Source organism: Bactrocera neohumeralis, chromosome 4, assembly GCF_024586455.1.
Source record: "Bactrocera neohumeralis isolate Rockhampton chromosome 4, APGP_CSIRO_Bneo_wtdbg2-racon-allhic-juicebox.fasta_v2, whole genome shotgun sequence".
In the NCBI taxonomy this organism is placed as follows: domain Eukaryota; kingdom Metazoa; phylum Arthropoda; class Insecta; order Diptera; family Tephritidae; genus Bactrocera; species Bactrocera neohumeralis.
In genome coordinates this window covers 84971648-84990457 of record NC_065921.1, presented here as the reverse complement: position 1 = coordinate 84990457, position 18810 = coordinate 84971648, and the positions used below count along the sequence as shown (strand labels likewise).

At 37.9% G+C, this 18810-nt stretch overlaps 1 non-coding gene across 1 annotated transcript; it reads left to right on the top strand.

The window, feature by feature from the left end:
• Positions 1-11969: 11969 nt before the first annotated feature.
• Trnan-guu (transfer RNA asparagine (anticodon GUU)) lies at positions 11970-12043 on the top strand. The gene has a single exon. It is a non-coding gene; the product is annotated as a tRNA-Asn (tRNA).
• The last annotated feature ends 6767 nt before the right edge of the window (positions 12044-18810 follow it).

The window sequence follows — 18810 nt, the reverse complement described above, 5'->3', positions numbered from 1 at the left end:
TTAATAAAATGTGCGATATAAATGGATATAACAAAAGGCCAATTAATAAAATGATCGAATTGATTGCTTTTGGTGGAAAACTTGCAATTCCAAAGTTAAAAGCTTTAAATTAGTCCCAGGAAACTTTCGAAAACTTTCACTTAAATTTCATACTAAAGCTTTAAAAACGTTACTACATACTTGTATACCTTTGGTGGGGATTACTTTGAAGGCGAAAAAATAAATATTGATGAATAATAAAGTATTTTGTGTTTTGTTTTCAATTTCCGGGTATTTTTTTGTCGCAATGTTTATACTACTTATTTTACATAGGCATTTGTTTTCATTTTTTTCATAAACACACATTTCAACTTTCACTGGAAGATATTTTAATCTATAAACTTCGGCAGGAAGTTAGTGATTTCTAGGAGGTCAATTATCTAGGCGACAGATTAAATTCAACCTTATGGTGGAATAGGCATTTGGTGCTATAACTGTCAAAATCCACAAAGGCACTCATGATATGCAGACTCTTGACTGGTAAATCCTCGAGCTGTAAGCCGAGCATCATCGGGTGGACGTATACCATAATCGTGAGACCGTTTGTTAACTATGGAGCGGTTACCTGGATACCGAAGCCATTGCAGACTTTAATAGACCTTCTACTATCAAAAAGACTTACCTGCGTCTGCAACTCTGGGGCAATGCGCACTTGTCTAGCCCCAGCACTTATCATGCTAGAGCTCGCACCGCTCCATACAATAGTCAATGAGACAGCAAAGCATACCTACTACTCATGGCAGCAGGGAGTTATGGAAAAGGGGAGATAATAAAAAGGAAGATGCTACTCATAGCAGCGGAGGGTTATGGAAAAGGAAAGATAATATCGTCTCAACAAATGAAAACCTAAAGCCGCATTCGATGGAACGATGAGCTGTAAGAGATATACGACGACATCGACATAGTTCAGCGAATTAAAAGACAGCGGCTACGCTGGCTAGGTCATATGGTCCGGATGGACGGAAACACTCCAGCTCTGAAAGTATTCGACGCTGTACCCGCCGGGGGAAGCAGAGGAAGAGGAAGACCTGCACTCCGTTGGAAGGACCAAGTGGAGAAGGACCTGGCTTCGCTTGGAATATCCAATTGGCGCCACGTAGCGAAAAGAAGAAACGACTGGCGCGCTGTTGTTAACTCGGCTATAATCGCGTAAGCGGTGTCTACGCCAATTAAGAAGATGAAGAAAGACACATAAATGGCTCTGTCAAGCGGTGCTAAAAGCGATATTTCATTTTGAAAGAGGTCATAGAATGGCTAAACAGCCTCACAGTTTGCGACCGTGTACACCCGATTTGATTGCCAGGGCATAAGAGGGTAGCCAGCAATGAGCTAGCCGACGAACTTGCCCGCTCTGTGGCCGCTTCTAGGGTGATGAAACCATGACCCTGTATTTCGGTGGGAGAAACACCGCGGACGGAGGAGAGATTTATTGGCAACAAACAACAGTTATGAGCCATACAAAGCTGTTAATGGGAGATTACAACTTAGTAAAATTTAAAGACATGATTAACCTCCTCAGAGACCAATTACCTCTACTAGTCGCATTATACACTGGGCACTGCAAACTCTAGAAATACCTCTCCAACATGGGTGTGGTCTCATGAGAAACTTCCGGTTCTGATTGCGGAAACTTCGGAGCACCTAAATCTAGATTGTACAGCAAGGACCTTGAGTGCTTGGATACATTTATCTGAATGGGTCAAGAAAAACCTGTCCAACTCTGCATGGTCTCTTGTGCAATCTTCCAGCTTAGCGTCATGAAACCGGAAACTGTTGAGGACCTGATTCTAGATTGTATAGCAAAAACCTTGAGTCCTTGGATACATTTAACTGGATGGCGTTCGCATCACTTCTATAGCGCCCAGCAAGTTTATGGAATTCATCAGAGTGTTGCGCCTTTGTGAATATATCTGAAAGAAGAGAGGGCACAATAGACCTTAAGTCGGTACAAACTTCAATTAAATTCTATTATGTACTATATATAAACTTTATTTAAATCGTCTATAAAAAAAAAGAATTAAGAACTTTCAGGAATATCTCTTAAACTGGTTTTTGTGTAGCTTTAGATAGATTTTGATTGTTGCGTTGGACTTCCTGTCAATTTAAAAGAAAGCATAAGAGTATTTTTAAATTGTATCTTAAAGAAAATTCAAATATCTTAGAAAAAGCTTAGGTGTTAAGATACTCATCTTATATTTCGTTACGATTCCTTTATCTCAACTTCCCCTTATACCGTACAACATAACCCCTTTCAACGGCTTCTTAATTTATAGGTATCCTGTTCTTCTTCTTCTTTACTGGCGTGGACAGCGCTATGCGGTTACAACCGAGTTAGATATCCTGTAAGAACTGCTAAATAAAATAATAATTATTATTATGAGCATATCTACGGGAAAATGGCAGCTGTCACACTCCCACTCACTCACTCACTCACCTAATATAGGACCAGTTATGCCCATTGTTGCATACTTTATGGAGCGCACACAATGCAAAGACACGGCTGGTCAAAGTGTAGCCCTTTTTTACGGCACAATTAACTCATTTAATAATTTTAATCGAAATTATTACCGTATTTTATTAAGCCACTAAAATTGGACAAGGTAGCAAAATATGCAACAAAAAATTTCGAGGGAACTGTGTTACAAAGAAAAAGTATAAAACAAATAAAAGTGAAACGTAACAAGAAGTAGAAAGTCTGCGAAGCGCACAAGCCTAATGAATCGTAAATTAGTAAAGAGAAAATTAAGCCAACACAAAGGAGGAGGAATGGGGTAAGGCAAAGTCAGAAGGTGAATAAATGAAGCGTGGGTCAGAATTTTATTATTATTTGTTGGACACCTTTATCGAAATCGCCCCAACCCTCCCAACTCTCCTGCAACCTTATTTTTCTATATACTATATGTATTTGTATATTTGTATGTACGTATGCCTATTTTTTGGCTAACTGAGGTAGGGATTAGAACAACGGCGCAATGATGCTTATTGCGTTTTCTTTATTAGCCCTTGTGTTGCCGCTGCTTTTGCTTTGCTGTTGTTATTGTATTACAACCTCACACCACATCTTATGCTTATGACGGCCAATTACGAAATTTGAATTGTTTACCAACGTTTTCCAAGCACCCAAACAGTTGGCCAAAATTAACCAATTTACCAAAGGGAGCCTCCGGTGTGAAGCGGTCAAGCGCACGAAATACGAGCTATCGGCTGCGTGGTGGACGTGGCGTGAGAAATTTTAATTGTTCCAACGCAATTTATCGCAAAAACGATAAAAAGGATTTTACGAGTAGCTGCGCGTTCAAATCGAGTGATTACAAGGAAAGTCTGAAGGTGAAACCGAAGCGCGGGCAGCTAAGACTGCAGAAATTTAGAGTTTCAATCCAAAAGTGCCGAGGGAACGGCTTCAGAAAATGTTGTAAAGTCAGCAAAAGCTGAGTGGCCGCCCTTATGTTGCGCTTTCAGCTCAAAGCTATTGACGATGATTTGCCCTTGGAAAGACTAATGGCAATAACGAGTTGAATTGTTGCACGTTAACTTTGTAATTTGCTCAGATTTCCAGCAACAATCGGAATGGAGTCAGCCTCATTTATTATTTATACGGAAATTAAAATCGGACAACTGTTTGCTGGTAATGAATTGTTAAATTGCTTGACGGCAATAAATAGGAAGGCATAAAAGGAAGGACAAAATATTTATCTAAGAAACAATGCGGAGTGGAATTTAAATGAAAATGAATATGGTATCTAGCTATATTATATTGGGTAGTCGAAAAAGTTTTTGCGTATTTCTAATCAAGCTTCAATTTACTTCTGGTCGAGCACTTTTTGCCACTTTTCCGCTAGAGACATTATTTCATCAGTGTAAAACTTTTCTGGTTCTTCGGCGAAAAACTGCGACGAGTAATTTTAACAGGCTTCTCTTGAAGCCAACTTTACTCCATTAAGGCAGTCTTGCATTGACCGAAACGAATGGTAGTCCATTGGTGCAAAATCTACGCTTTAAGGTGGATGCATTAAAACTTCACAGCCAAGCTTTTTGCCGAGTCATCAAAGATGTGTGAGGTCCAACGTTGTCCTGACGGAAGACGAAGCCCTTTCTGTTGATCAGTTCTGGCCGTTTTTTTCGATTGCTTGCTTCCATCTCATCAGTTGTTGACAGTGAAGTGTAGAACCAATCGTTCGACCAGGCTGGAGCAGCTCATAGTGGATGATTCATTTCCAATCCCACCAAACACTCAGAAAACCTTTCGAGGCGTCAATCTTGGATTTGAGACTATTTGTTGAGCTTCACCACGCTTAAACCATGAACCTTTTCGCACATTATTATCGTATTTGTTCCACTTTTCGTCTCCTGTTACCATTTACTTTAGAAATGCTTCGATTTCATTTCGTTTCAGCAAAGAATCGCATATATTAATTCGGTTCATTAAATTTTTCACAGACAATTCATGTGCTACCCAAACATCGAGCTTCTTTTGGTAGCCAGCCTTCTTTAAATGGTTCAAAACAGTTTGATGATGAATATTAAGTTTTTTAGCGGTGTCATGGCTGCTTATGTGACGGTCCTGGTTAATCTTTTCTATAATTTCATCGACTTTTACAACGATAGCTCGACCAAAGCGAGGTGCATCTTTCACATTGAAATTTCCAGAACAGAAGCGAGCGAACCATTGTTGTGCTACAGGAACTGATACAGCATCGTCTCCGTAAACTTCACAAATTTCATTGGGGGCTTGCGTGGCATTCTTCCCTTTTTTATACTAAAATTTCAAAACATGGCAAATTTCTTCATTATTTTCACTCATTTTTGAACAGCTGTAACTTTTCTTCAACTTCTCCGAATGTGATTAGTAGTATTGGAGATATACGACTGCAACGACATCTACTTACAAAATACGAAAAGATTTTTTCGACTACCCATTATTTGAAGGTCTAACGACACACTTATTGTCAATATAAAAATACAGCCAGTTTCTCGCAAACATAAGGCAAAGTGAAAGCTTCTATGAAAGCGCAAAGCCCCTCGACTGTAACGATAAATATTTCAATTAACATTACATAAGAGAGCTAAGGTCTATTTTCTAATAATATATCATACAATTCACTAATTTTATACATTGCACTTCGCCACAGTTAAATAATTAGTTTACGGCAATTGATTTGGAAAAGTGGCATAAAAAGCTTACGAACATAAGTACATTTACTTAGAAATGCGACGCTGAAAATTGTGCAGACTTTTTCATTATTGAATCGGGCGCTTATTTCTCGGTGATAATTTCTGAGAAAATCTTAAATATCAGCTGAACCGTAAAAATCGCAAACCCATGAAAGCACAAGTGCAGCGTGCTAAAATAAATGGGCAATGGCAAAAGCTAAGAGGACGTGCTGAGAATTTCGAGAACGGGCGAGAGATACAAATGCCATCGTCAAAAACAGCCGACTCACTACCAACGAAAACACTTGAGGATCATAAAATTAAATTCTATCAGCGTAAGGCGTAGAAAAAAATTGCAAGAAGCTTTAAAAAGTAGCGGAAAATAAAAATAAATCTATGAAAGGCTGAAAAATAAAGAGACTCTACGCCAAATTGCGAGAGATGCGGGCAACAAACACATAACTAAGAAATTACAAAGTGCTACCAGCGCCGAAATGGCTGAGGAGGAGTAGCAAAAGTAGCGAAAATGAAAGATATCGCCGAAAAAAGAGGAAAGAGAAAAGCTCAACGCACGTTTCGTCGAGTGCAACTGCTTTGGCAGAAGGCAGAAGAGCGTGCAGTAGAAGAATTTTAAAAAAGCGCCAGCCGATGCTTAACAAACCATAAGTGAATAAAGTGTGCACTCTGCCAGCCATATTCACATGCCTGTATGTGTGCGTGTGTTAGTCTGTTTGTGAGTTGCAAAGAGGCGTGGCGTTAATAAATTTAGCAGCATGGCTCCTTCGTACATGCAGCGCGTTGCACATAGCACACGTGCAGGCGCAACAGCAGCAGCAATTGCTGCTTGTTGTTGGTAAGCAGCAGACAACAGGCTGTGGCCAAAGACAAACGGCAGTCAGCAACAGCATTGCAATTGCACACTGTGCACAAGACACGTAACGGCATAAAAATAAATAAACGAAACGTTGGCGAGCCAAAAACCGTACAAAGTCAAAGTAAAAATTATTGCAGCAAACGAGACAGCTGAGCGGGGGCCACGGATGCACAGTAATGACAGTTACTGGCATAGCTAAAGCGCACCACTTGCCGGCTAACGATTACAGCGTTGCATTTGGTATTTTTTGGTAAGCACGTTTGCTGCATAAGTCCGGCAGAAAATACGAATTCGGGCTGGTGTGAGACTTACGTGAGTTCGTGAGTGTAAACAGGTGACTAAGCGTCCACAAGCGAGGCAAAGGGGCGGTGATGAGTTTCTGCAATAGCACTTTGCGAGTGGGAAGAAAACTTAATTTACGTTTTAAACAGAATTATTTAAAAACAAAATTTAGTTTTCCTTTCATTGAATTATGTTGAGATTGATTAGCGAGTAGGCCTAAGCAGTTGTTTGTTAAAAAAATATTTAATAAACTTACACAAAATTCGAATGGTCAGCTCTTTGCTTTTGAAATATGATACTCTGGGGGCAACGGATCTTAATATTCTTAGCTAAAAATTACTTAATTACTTTCTTTCTAAACGAAAAGATCTGCGGGTCCGAGGGCCTCGAGCTAGTTACTATGTAGGCTTATATTTTATTCTGTGTAGTTTTCGGTTTTTTAAACCTTTAGGGCTTATAGCAGATCCAAAAATGTTGATCTTTGAAGAGAAGAAATATTGTTGTAGCAAAAAATTATTATTATCACGAGTTTCCAGACACTCCGAACTCTGTGCTAGGAAAATCAGTCATCAACGATTGGTATGCTAGTTTTGAAGTGAGGAAAGCGTTGGGATGTCGTCCTTGGTTAGGTAGCTGTTCAGAAAAAAGGCGGTATGAGCCGGGGCGTTGTCATGGTGCAACTTCCAATTGGTTGAGATGTCTTGTCGGACCCGATTGAGTCTCTTGAGGATTTCAAACTTGACAATTTTTCCAGGAGAAACCAATTCATGGTGGACGATGCCTCACTCTTCCGGTTTTCTTCCTAGTGCCACTGAAACACACCACTTCTTGCTAAAGCAACATCTGGGTAAGCCTGCTTGATAATATTAAACGTCTCTGTAGCAGATTTACCAAGTTTCACACAGAATTTAATTTCGTACCACTGCTCTAACGAACGCTGCATTTCGGCTTACACCACTTACAGAAACACGTTGCACGAAAATGTCTGTCCTGACTCTTCAGGTGCTCGAAGACAGCTGACCAGCCGTTCGTTAGCTAGGAACGCCCTCTACCGAATCCCGTCGGGTTCGCGCACGCTCCGAAGTACAGTCGCGGCGGAAGAAAATCAGACCTATTACTTTCCGGCAAACCCTTTATTCATGGTCAAATCAATCTTTTCGTCCAAATTCTAATTTAATTAAAAATATATCTACCAAAACTTTACTTTTCTTTCCAAAGCATTCCGAGGACAAGTCGCGCAACCGAGCACACATCCACCGCTCGCACCACACTATTCCTTTTTCCTATGTTAATTAATACTGATATGGGTTTCAAATTAGCAAATTCCCATATAAATGCATTTGATTGTCTTAAGACTTTGGACTTTTTAAGACATTTACGCACAACTGACAATGTGATACCGGAATCTGCTCCTGCTGCTGTGACTTAATCCCGCAATGATAAGGGATCACCATGACAAGCCAAGGCGGTAGATATTTGGGAGTGCGGGGAGTGAAGTCAACCGACAAGGCAAAGGGAAGTAAAGGCAAAACATTGTCAGCTCCTAAATTGATAGCTAAATGAAATTAATACAAAAGCAACAACACTTGCAAAAACAAAAATATATGCAGAAGCTTGTAGTTTGAGAAATAACAACACTAACCAACAACAATAACAAGCACATTGAAGCAAATAGAAAAACAATAAGATGTAACCGAGCATAAGTGAAGCAGTGAAATATTCAAATTTGATTAAAACGAAAAAGTTACGCAAGAAATAATAAACAAACACAAACAAAACTGACCGGATCAAACCGGCAAATGAGTGAAAGTTATGCAAAGTGGAAAACGATAAAATAAAAATACCCCACACAATGAAAACAAATGTTATCTTAGAATTTTCATGAAGCAAGCGCCTCGTAGCCCTGAGGTACGGCGAAAGGCATGAGTTACCCGACTTTTGCTTACTTAGGACACACATATCCTTTCGTGCCATTTCGACCACCACTCATACACTTGCGTTATTATTGTTATTATAAATGCAAGAAAATAATTTACTATTGTTGTTGCTGTAGGGTTACTTAAAATGTAAGAGTCGCCTAAGTAGATGATGACGAGTTTGCCAACAACGAAATTTTGTTTCTGACCGTCCGTGTGTTGGTACACAGTTGTAGCACAAATCAGCAGCGTATTAAAAGTTTTCACTCAAATTTTCTTGAACCGAACCTTACCTTTCCTACGGCCTTTTTGCAAACTCAACACAACAACAACACAGTATTACATACAACCCTGTCACAGTCGTCGTATTTTCTTAACTATAAATAAATTATGCATGTTTGGAAAATCTTGGCAAAACATTGTCGTAATCGTCGGACAGACAAGACATGCTTACGCCTAGCAGTGGTTGCCATATTGTTGCTGTTGCCATACAGAGTATGAAGGCAGGGGAAAACATGCAAATTAGAAAGGCGTGCGGAGTGCTAGGCTCATGTCGTGCCGCTTGCCTTGCCATTGTTTGGCATCCTGCTGACAGCCAAATACAACAAAAGGATAAACTCTAAATCCTTGTTTAAAACGTATGCGTACCAAATGGACAATGGCGCTAAGACGGCTGGTCAAACTGCTGCTATGCCACCGCATAGCCTTGGCTTAGCAGAAATTTGTTGAATTATATGCATTTACATACCAAATCGAAGGCGTCTGCGTGTGTCCTTGCATGGCATAAGTCTTTGGATTTGCACAATGAATGAAAATTGTAAATTAAATTACATTTTGTTATGCCAGCACATCCGCATTGTGTGCTGTACTAAATGATTTTTAATTTTTTTGATTTGCTTGTGAAATACGGTTGACAGTTTACGGCGACAAGGTTCGCAATTTTACTCCGTTTTATTCTATTTACTTAAATGTTGTAACGGTATCTTCAAGTAATTTGTAAAAGTTATTTTTGCAAGTTGATTTTAAGGGTCGTAAGGTTCTTGACGAAACTTTTTCAAATTGTCTAAGGGTAACAAGGTTCGTCGTGTTTAAAATGAGAAAGTTGAAAGGTTATTCGGTAGAGATCGATGTGTAGGCAGTTATGTGGGGAAAAATAACAACTTTTCATAAAGAATGCACCAAAATCGTAGGTGAAGAAAAGAAGCAGCAATTTCGGTGGAACAATTGCTTATATAGACTAACAGCCCTGGATTAACGTGGGTTCCGTTCATAATGCGATGCAGCTCCTATGACCTAAACTCACCTTCAATTCACACTCTAAAGACACGAACGGTGTCGGTTGATAAAAAAAAACACAATTTTATTATTCACAATACATTTTATTGTTCGGTATAATCTCCCTGAGCATTAATACACTATCTCCAACGAGCCTCCAATCTGTGGATGCCATCCCTCAGGTGAGAATCCGAAAGGTCTGCAAAATACGCTTCAACAGGCGTTATAACCTCTTCATGTGATGAAATAGTGAAAGAAGATGGTGAATACAGCAGATGCTCCGAAAATTTGAACTTTAATTCTAGAATTTTAGCCATTGTCAAAATGCTCTTGTGACGTTGTTCTGATGAAAAAGGATTTTGTCTTCTGCAGACCGGGTCTTTTTTCCTTCAATTCATCCAAAAGTTTGCAATAATATTCAGAATTAATTGTTTTAAGAGTTTTCAAGTAATCCTAGGATTTTAGCCATTGTCAAAATGCTCTTGTGACGTTGTTCTGATGAAAAAGGATTTTGTCTTCTGCAGACCGGGTCTTTTTTCCTTCAATTCATCCAAAAGTTTGCAATAATATTCAGAATTAATTGTTTTAAGAGTTTTCAAGTAATCCTCCTAAACAAAATTCCTCTCGCATCCCAAAAAACTGATGCCATAACCTTCTTGGCCGATTTGCGGACACGAACTCGTTTCGAAGCCAAACAACCAGGTTCACATTACTCGCTAGCCTCTTGTTTTTATTCAGAATCGCGGTGATAGACCCAGGTCTCATCCATAGTGATGATCGACGCACAAAATTCACTTTATCCTTTTTAAAACACTCCAAATGTTGCTGAGAAAGTCGCATTCGAATGTGTTTTTGTTCCATTGTTAGCGAATGCGGCACCCATTGTTGATACATCTTTCTAAAACCCAAAATTTCACTTAAAATAGGACTCACACTACCTAATGTGATGTGTAGAGCCTCCACTAACTCTCTCAGTCAATTGACGATCCTAAAAAACCTTGGCTATGATTTCAGGTGTTGATGCTTTTTGGATCACGTGGATCGTCTTCTTTTGCTTAAATTCAGCAACTCAACTGTTCTAATTGTAGGCGAGTGAGGCACCCATTGTTTATACATGTTTCTAAAGCACAAAATTTCACTTAAAATATGACTCACACTACCTAATGTGATGTGTAGAGCCTCCACTAACTCTCTCAGTCAATTGACGATCCTAAAAAACCTTGGCTATGATTTCAGGTGTTGATGCGCTTTTTGGACGTCCCTCACGTGGATCGTCTTCAAGGCTTGTACGACCATGCTTAAATTCAGCAACTCATCTTTCTACTGTTCTACAGGTATCCCTCGAATAACACGGTTAATTGGTTCCGTGTTAATCGAAATCGTGTTATTTGATACTAATAAATCATACAATTTTGGATATACCCTTCCGTGCTATTTAAAACCGTGCAACTCGAAACTCGAGATCCATACAAATTTGTACATTTGGTTCCAAAGATTAATTAAGAAAACATTAAAAATAAGAACAATTTTTTTTTTAGTTTTAGTTATAAAATTTCAGTTATATAAAAATAACAAAATTTATTCAATTTAGAAAAGTGAAACTTAAAAATTTAAAAGTTAAAATTTAATAAACGCAATAATTTTTAAATTACATATGTTCAACGACTGATTCAAATGCATTATTGCGTCATACAACAAACAGTCGTTCGAAGGAAAATTATACTCAATTTTTAACAGGAATTTTCGCGACTTCGTGTAATTCGAACTCCGTGTTATTCGAGGGTTGTCGCAATTTTTAACCGTGCTATTCGAGATTTCGTGCAACTCAAGTACCGTGCTATTCGAGGGATACCTGTAATTGTAGGTGAACAATCACTATACACTTTTAAGATTCGTTCGTGAATTTCTTTTGGTAGAAAACCTTCCAAAATAAGAATTTGGAATTTGTTCAATATTTTCCATAAAAAAATACTGACACGGTGACACTAAATGGTTTGTAAACAAAAAATGAATTGACGGATTGAAATGAAACTTCACATGCGTTCAAGTGAAGAGTGTATCAACAGGACCTTAAGACCATGAAATAATTACGTCAATCATTGAGAATGCCTGAGTGAAATTCAAATACCAAAAATGTTTGATATTCCTCAAGCAGAGCCCACAACAAGTCGTTGTCGCGTCCCCGTAGCCGACAAATGCCGACAACACCAATGCTTAAAGCAGTATTATTTGACCGTCACCTGAGCAAAAACCCAAAATCATTTTTTACACTCATTTACAATAACAATATTAATTAGTTTCAAGAATAATCATAAATAATTAATAAACTATTTTTGAAACTTTTGATAAGCTAGAAATAATTTATGCTGACTTTCCCTTCCTGCCCTTAACAGTCTATTGAAGTTGGCTATTTCAACCAATAAAATCGCATCGCCTCCGTGGCGCAATTGGCTAGCGCGTTCGGCTGTTAACCGAAAGGTTGGTGGTTCGAGCCCACCCGGGGGCGAGTATTTTTTAAATTCTTTTTTTTAATTAAATTTATTATGTTATAAAATTTTCTTATATATATTACGGCAGTAAACGTATATATATTAAAATGGTTTAAAAATAGCAAATATTTTTTTTCGAATGGTACGCTGAAAAATTGGTTCTTAGACAACGAATATCAGAGAGAAATTCTATGGTTTAACGTTAAGGGGTTACGTGGGTTTCCTCAGGCAAAAAACTGACTTTTTTCAACAATTTTTTTCTCATATAAAAAATGTATTATTTTATTAGACTTTTTTGTTGTTACAAACATACACTATTAACAAAGAAATATTGAAATTTTTGTCAAAAATATTTTAAACTCGGCCATTGTGACGCCATTTCCGGTGACCCCTTGGAAAAAAGATGCAGCCGCGTTGGAAAAATAAGTCCTTAGAACTATCTAAAGTGAAAAAGTATGTGTTCAAGCTAAAACCTTAACTTAGAACTTGGACGAAGGAAAAAAACTGAAAATTAGATTTTTGACAGATATTTAAAAAAAAAAATAAAATTTAGTGAAAATTTCGCGACATTTTTTCAAATAGTTGTAATCGAAAAAAATCCTTCGTCCAATTCTTTAAGAATTGTATCTCAAAGACCTGTGTAAAATTTCATGAATATCGGTTAAGTAGCTCTCGAGAAATCTTGCCAACCGACTTCAGAAACACTCTTCCGAGAAAAACGCGTTTAAAGACGGCGCACTTAGCCTAACTAGCCTCGAGCGCACAAGTTCTCAAGGCTGTATGTCCGAAACTATTACTCGAATCAACTTGAAAATTTAGGAAAATATTCTGAAGGTATTGCAGAATTAAATAAGATAGTAAAAAAATAGATTTTTGAAAACCCGTAAACCCATGTAAACCTTAATTCTCATAAAAATTTAGAAAGCATAAACCAAACTTAAATATCTCAATATAACTCAAAGCTAAACTTCTCTGGATAGACTTTTCTTCGGTATGTACAAATATATTGAAAGGGAAGCTCTAAATAAAATAGATGCTCTATCAACATGGACGTTGAAAATACTATCAAAGCAAGTTTTGAAACACAGAACTTAGGTTAACTTTATCTATCAACGCATTATTCGAAAACTTCAACTTCTCCGAACAAAAATGTTTCTGCTTGAATCAACTTTCCGTCATTAATGAACCATAAATTCATTAATAAAATCAAACCAATCGTGCAATTAGCAAACAATAAAATAAACAAAGCGTAAAAGTGAAAGTTGAACATAACGGCACTTTTGTAAACACAGACATTAATTAAGTAATAAGTAAAAGTAATGAAGGCGTAAATCAACAAAGAGTTCCCAAGCGCAAACATATGTACCGTTAAATTGATAATAATCGAAATTGCAATTATTTTATAACTTTGACCTATTAGCAAACAACTCCAACAAAAAAACGTTTAATAAAATGCCTAATGAATTAGAAAAAAATCAACAATACTAACAAGCAACTGTACAAACAAAGAATAACGAAAAAATTTATAAAGCAGTACGAAGAAGTTCAGAAGTTATGCAAGTAAAAGTGTGTTTCGAACAAAAATCAATCAAACAAAAAATATTACCGCTTAATTATGCCATCATTAGAGCGGAGCAAACACAAAACTGAACTTGCTGTTGCTCAACCGACAGCTAAAGGTTGGCTAAGAGTGAGCCATGCCTGCAATGAGTTAAGCTAAGTTGACTGCAGCTCCTAACCATACTCATGTTATCCGTTCCTGGTGCGGCGCATAATTGAACAAGAAGCGTTCGAAAGCGAAAACCCAAAAAGTTGGTAGCATATTTTGAGGCGTAAAAACATAATACAAGCAGAAAACTTCAGGCAGCAACGTTGCAAAGCAAAAAAAACACCAATCAGCAACAAAATTTCGGCGATAAGCAGTAATGAGTGTCCTCGCAAGCTGCTTTGCGGAACTGATTTTTTTTCTTTTCCTCAAGTACAAAGCGTGCAAACTTAAGCAAAGTAGTGGAGCGTAAAACTTTTTCCTAGACATTATGGAGCACAAATTTGCTTAACCATTTTTGTATGCGTTTCACTTTCTCAAAATCTTCTTGAGAACAGTGTTAAGGAAAAAGTTTTCACTTTTGCTTGATACAAGGAAAATTTTGTAACATTTTGTTAATAATGAAATTTTGCAACTGTTGCGATGCTCGGCACTGATAGTAGCGATTAGGCAAGAAGTACGGGGCGGGGGATAGTTATTGGAAGAAAATTTAATAAATGCTTAGTCATGACACATGATCTGTATTGCAATTACATAGCGGAGATTTTTTTTGACTCTTATGGCAGCTACAAAATATTAGAGAGTTTAAGAATCATTAGAACTTACGATAGTGTCTTGAATCAAGAGTGACCCTTGCGTGGCTTCGTTCTGCATACTGTATCAGGTTAAACTCTTACTTACCCAGAATCAACCCTGACATATCAAACATATGTCCAGCGTGCAATAAGTTATCCCATGACCCAAACCACCTCTTTGCATGCCCTGCTAACAGTTCTTTCCTGGGCCTACCGTTGGAGGACCTCAATTTTAACTTATCTAATCCTTACCATCCTAACGGGGATTAGGTAACCGTTACAACAACAACAACACTATGGCACGTAAAAAAATATATGAGTTCGAGTAATCCATTTCAGAAATCAATCCAAAGAAGGCTTTTATAAGAGAATGCAATTGGAATAATATTGAGCTCAGCCGAAAAAAATGGGTTTAGACTTCGTGAGGTATATAACAAGATTCTACTGTGAAACATTTGCTTACTATTTGGAGTATCAGTACCTAGAAACCAAAATGTGTTTCAAATACTGACATAACAAAAGACAACCGATAGTTTATGAAGGCTTTTCAGATTATTGTGGTGTCGAAACATCTTGAGATAATGCCACCTAATCGAAATTTTCCGGAAGAAGATTTGACAAGATTTTATCTTACTGATAACATACTGATTGATATCATACTAGGGATAGGATAAATATGACCTAATTGTGTAAAATTCTAAGTTAGTTTTTTTCAAAATATAGAAATCAGGACCAATTATAAGAGAACACAGTGGTTTCAAACCGCAAGCGAGGTAAAGTCTATAACCACGAAATCCGAAAGCAATGTGGAACATAAGTGAACGCTTCGAAAAAATTCTCATAAAATCTCTTCATAAGAAAAGGATGTGGTGCCTGTCGCCTCCAAGTTGGCACATCTTGGGTAACGCTAAATGTCCTGCCGGCTTTCACGGTCTTGCGCTGTCTCAAAATCATTTTGGCCCAGGATCGATCGCAAGAGGTCAAGTGATCTCTGTGTCCTCAGTAAAACTAGCCTCTCCTTAGTTGCGGGCTTTTAACAAGCCATTGCCCTATTGGCGTCCATGCTGTAAGGCTGGGAATCTTATCAGACGCCATCTGCAGGTCCTGTATGGAAAAATACGAGATGGAAACAACTCAACCCTTCCTTCTTGACTATCCCGAGTTTGGTAGGTTAAGACTTAAACACTTGGGAGAGCATACCTTCAGACATTTCACCGAATGACGGGAATGGAAGCTAAACGCCTGTGCAAACTTATATTGGCTACTAAGCGCTAGTTTACAAGTTCGAAGACTGAAGTTCTCCTTTTTTATGGCTTCACAAAGGAGTACATATTGCAGTCCACGTGCTCTCTCTCTCAATCAGCCATTTTATCTAGCCTAACCTAACTCAAGTGCAGAAGAAAAAATTGGTCATATTTCAAGCTATGATATGTTCCGTACTATCCAGCAACCTTATTCTTTGCTGAGGCTTCTTTGTCTCATTCGGACCACGCTCTCAACGCCCCTATGTCAAGTAATTTATACGTACTTGTATATATATGTAACTTTCCAAAACCAGTGCAAGTGACAGTGATGTGCCAAATTATGCCACAACTTTCTAGTGATTGTATTTATTAATGCGCGCATAAAAGTATATTACGCCAAAAGGGCGTATGAGAAAACCAGCCGAGTTAAATGAGCAAAGTTGTAGCACAAAGACAGGACTTCAGTCAAGACATCACGGATACAAAACGCTGCGAAGAGGGAATAACCGGAGAACCATAAGATCACGCTGGCGAATATTTCCAATAATATTTGGGCTTTTCTGTTAGCATAATCAAGTTTCGGGAATATGAAAAAATAACGATAATAGCTGGGAAGAATGAGGTACATGAGCTTGCGGAATATAATAGAAAAGCGTAATGAAAGCGAAAATATACAAAAGAAAACTACAAGCAATGAAGAAGAAAATAGCCAAGTAGGCAGGAAAACTTTTGCGGCCGAGCACTTAATGATGGCGCGCTAAATTGAGGAAGCAACGCAGAAAGTTGTAGCAACGATGAAAATAAAAGGGAATTTGAGCAGAAAATAGCACTGGGATTGAAACAAAAGAAATCGGTGACACTGTATCTAGTATACATGTGCATATTAGATATATAAGCACTTTTGCTGATTATGGCAGAAATTATGGGCAAAAGTTCGAACGCTGGAATCTACACATCTATAAATGGTGTGGGGAATAGCTGCACAGTGAGTTGCGAAAAGAAATAGCAGAAGCAGCAGAGAGGAGTTGTATGGTTAACATACATCTTTTTTTTTGAGGGGAAGGGGCGAATGAGTTATGTGCGTAGTAGTGTAGTTTTTGTGCTGTCAAGATTATTAGTAGAATTATAGTGTAATTGACGTGAAGCAGTTGTGAAGATGAATCAAAGATATGTCACAATTTGTATTAAAGTATCGACATTAAAAACAAATGGCAAAAATAAAAGTTAAGCACTTTTTATTTTATTGATATCATTATGAAGTGGGTTTGGCTGTAGATTCGTTCTTTGTTGAATAAGGAGATTATTCACTTCCGACTGCAACGACACCTATTGACAAAATACGAAAATTATTTTTCGACTACCCAATATATGCTTTTATCTACGTCAATAACTGCAAAATTACGAACTACAAATTCATAATCTACCAAAAATCAAATGCATACTCTCGTTCTCCACTCTCCTGATACTCACTCTCCATATATCACCTGAGTACCACAACGTCCAAACATTTATTTATGAATCATATCAAAAAAAATAATAATTCCTGCCCCTACATTTACATAAACACACAGAAAATGACGCCAGTTTATCCGTCTGGCAACTTTTCTGCCTTTGTGCTGATACGCCTAGCCTATGTGGAGGCTGTTGGCTCCTTTTTGATCCTTTCAGCCTTTAGCAGTGTCAGTCGTTTAACTTTTGCCGCCAGATATGAATATGAATGCTTCTTTTCGGCTAGCTGCTTTGTGCCTCCTGCTTTACTCAACAATTTTGCATAGCCACAACCAAAGTGGCCTTTGACTTCGCCTTCTACTCGTGCCTTCCACTCTTCGTTGCAACTCTACTCTGCCGTATGTTTGTGGTTAATTTTTGAATGGTGGTTTTCTCGTGTGGACTTTTATGACTTTCCATATGGGCTATTTAACTTTGCGATTTCGAAAATCTTCACCGCAATTATTCACTTTTAAGTGCCAAATTTATTGTTGTCGGTGCATATTGAAGGATTTGCCGTTATGTGTCATAAGCAAAGTTGACTACATGAACTGAAGTTAAAAATTACTACATACATATATTGAAATGAGTGCCTAACAGCAGCTCGAATACTGTCTGTAAACTTAATCAAGTGAAAGAAAAATGAAATTTCCATATACCTCACCCACTCTCAAGAAAATTTCACCAAAAGTATAACCGAAATAACATCACAGAATTGCTGGCAGTCAACCAAAAAACTTTAACACACCAAACTAAAATTAAAAGTCCACATTTATCGATGGCAATAATAAATAATGAGTATTTCTTGCAATTACGCAAAGATATGCAAAATATTTTGTCTTTCTATTTATATTTTTTGAAAATATTTTACAGTAAAATTGCAGCAGCAGCAGCGAAAATAATGGCAAACAAATAAATTGCTACATGCAAATACGAGTATTCGCACAACAAACCACGAAACCGAAAAATTCAATTAAAATGAAGAGAGAGAACGCAAGCGAAGTTAAGTGAAGTGACGAAGAAACTTTTTCAATTAAAATGCAGCAACCAAAACAATTCCATGTCATTTATTTATGCAACAAATAGCAATTGCATTGGACAAATATAAAATAATAATTTTTGTGGGCGACTGTGAAAGATTGCAAAGTGAGGGAAGTGATAAAAAGGATAACAGAAACTCTGTGTGGTAGGGATAGTAAGTGGCTCAGGATGCTAAAAGGAAGCGTGTGAATTACTGATAGAACAGAAAACATGCTAAGAAGGCCTGAAGTATCAAGCAGATAAGTTCAAGATTTATTCTTTTTGTATTTTTGTTAAATACACCGATGAAATCTTGGAAAAACTAGCTGGAGAAGGCAGTCATGCCCATTTATATGGTATAATCTATAAATTGGAGGATAGAGTTTGTGTAGAAGTTCACGAAAGCTCTCTGATCGCCATTCACTTGGGAGAAACGATCCTTTTACATTTGGCTCAAGCAGCACATGACTTCCAGTTCTAGACTGGGTAGCCAAAGAGCATCCGCTTGAAGGCGGGCTAAAGTGAGAAATCAAACCAACGCTGGGTTTGGGACCCGCCACGTAAACAACGTCCGCAATGATAAGGAAACAACAACCTCGGACGACAGAAAAAATTCACCAAGCTACCTGGCTGCCTCCGTATCGAAAAGCCACCAACCAGATCGATCATGTTGTGATAGACGAAAGACATGT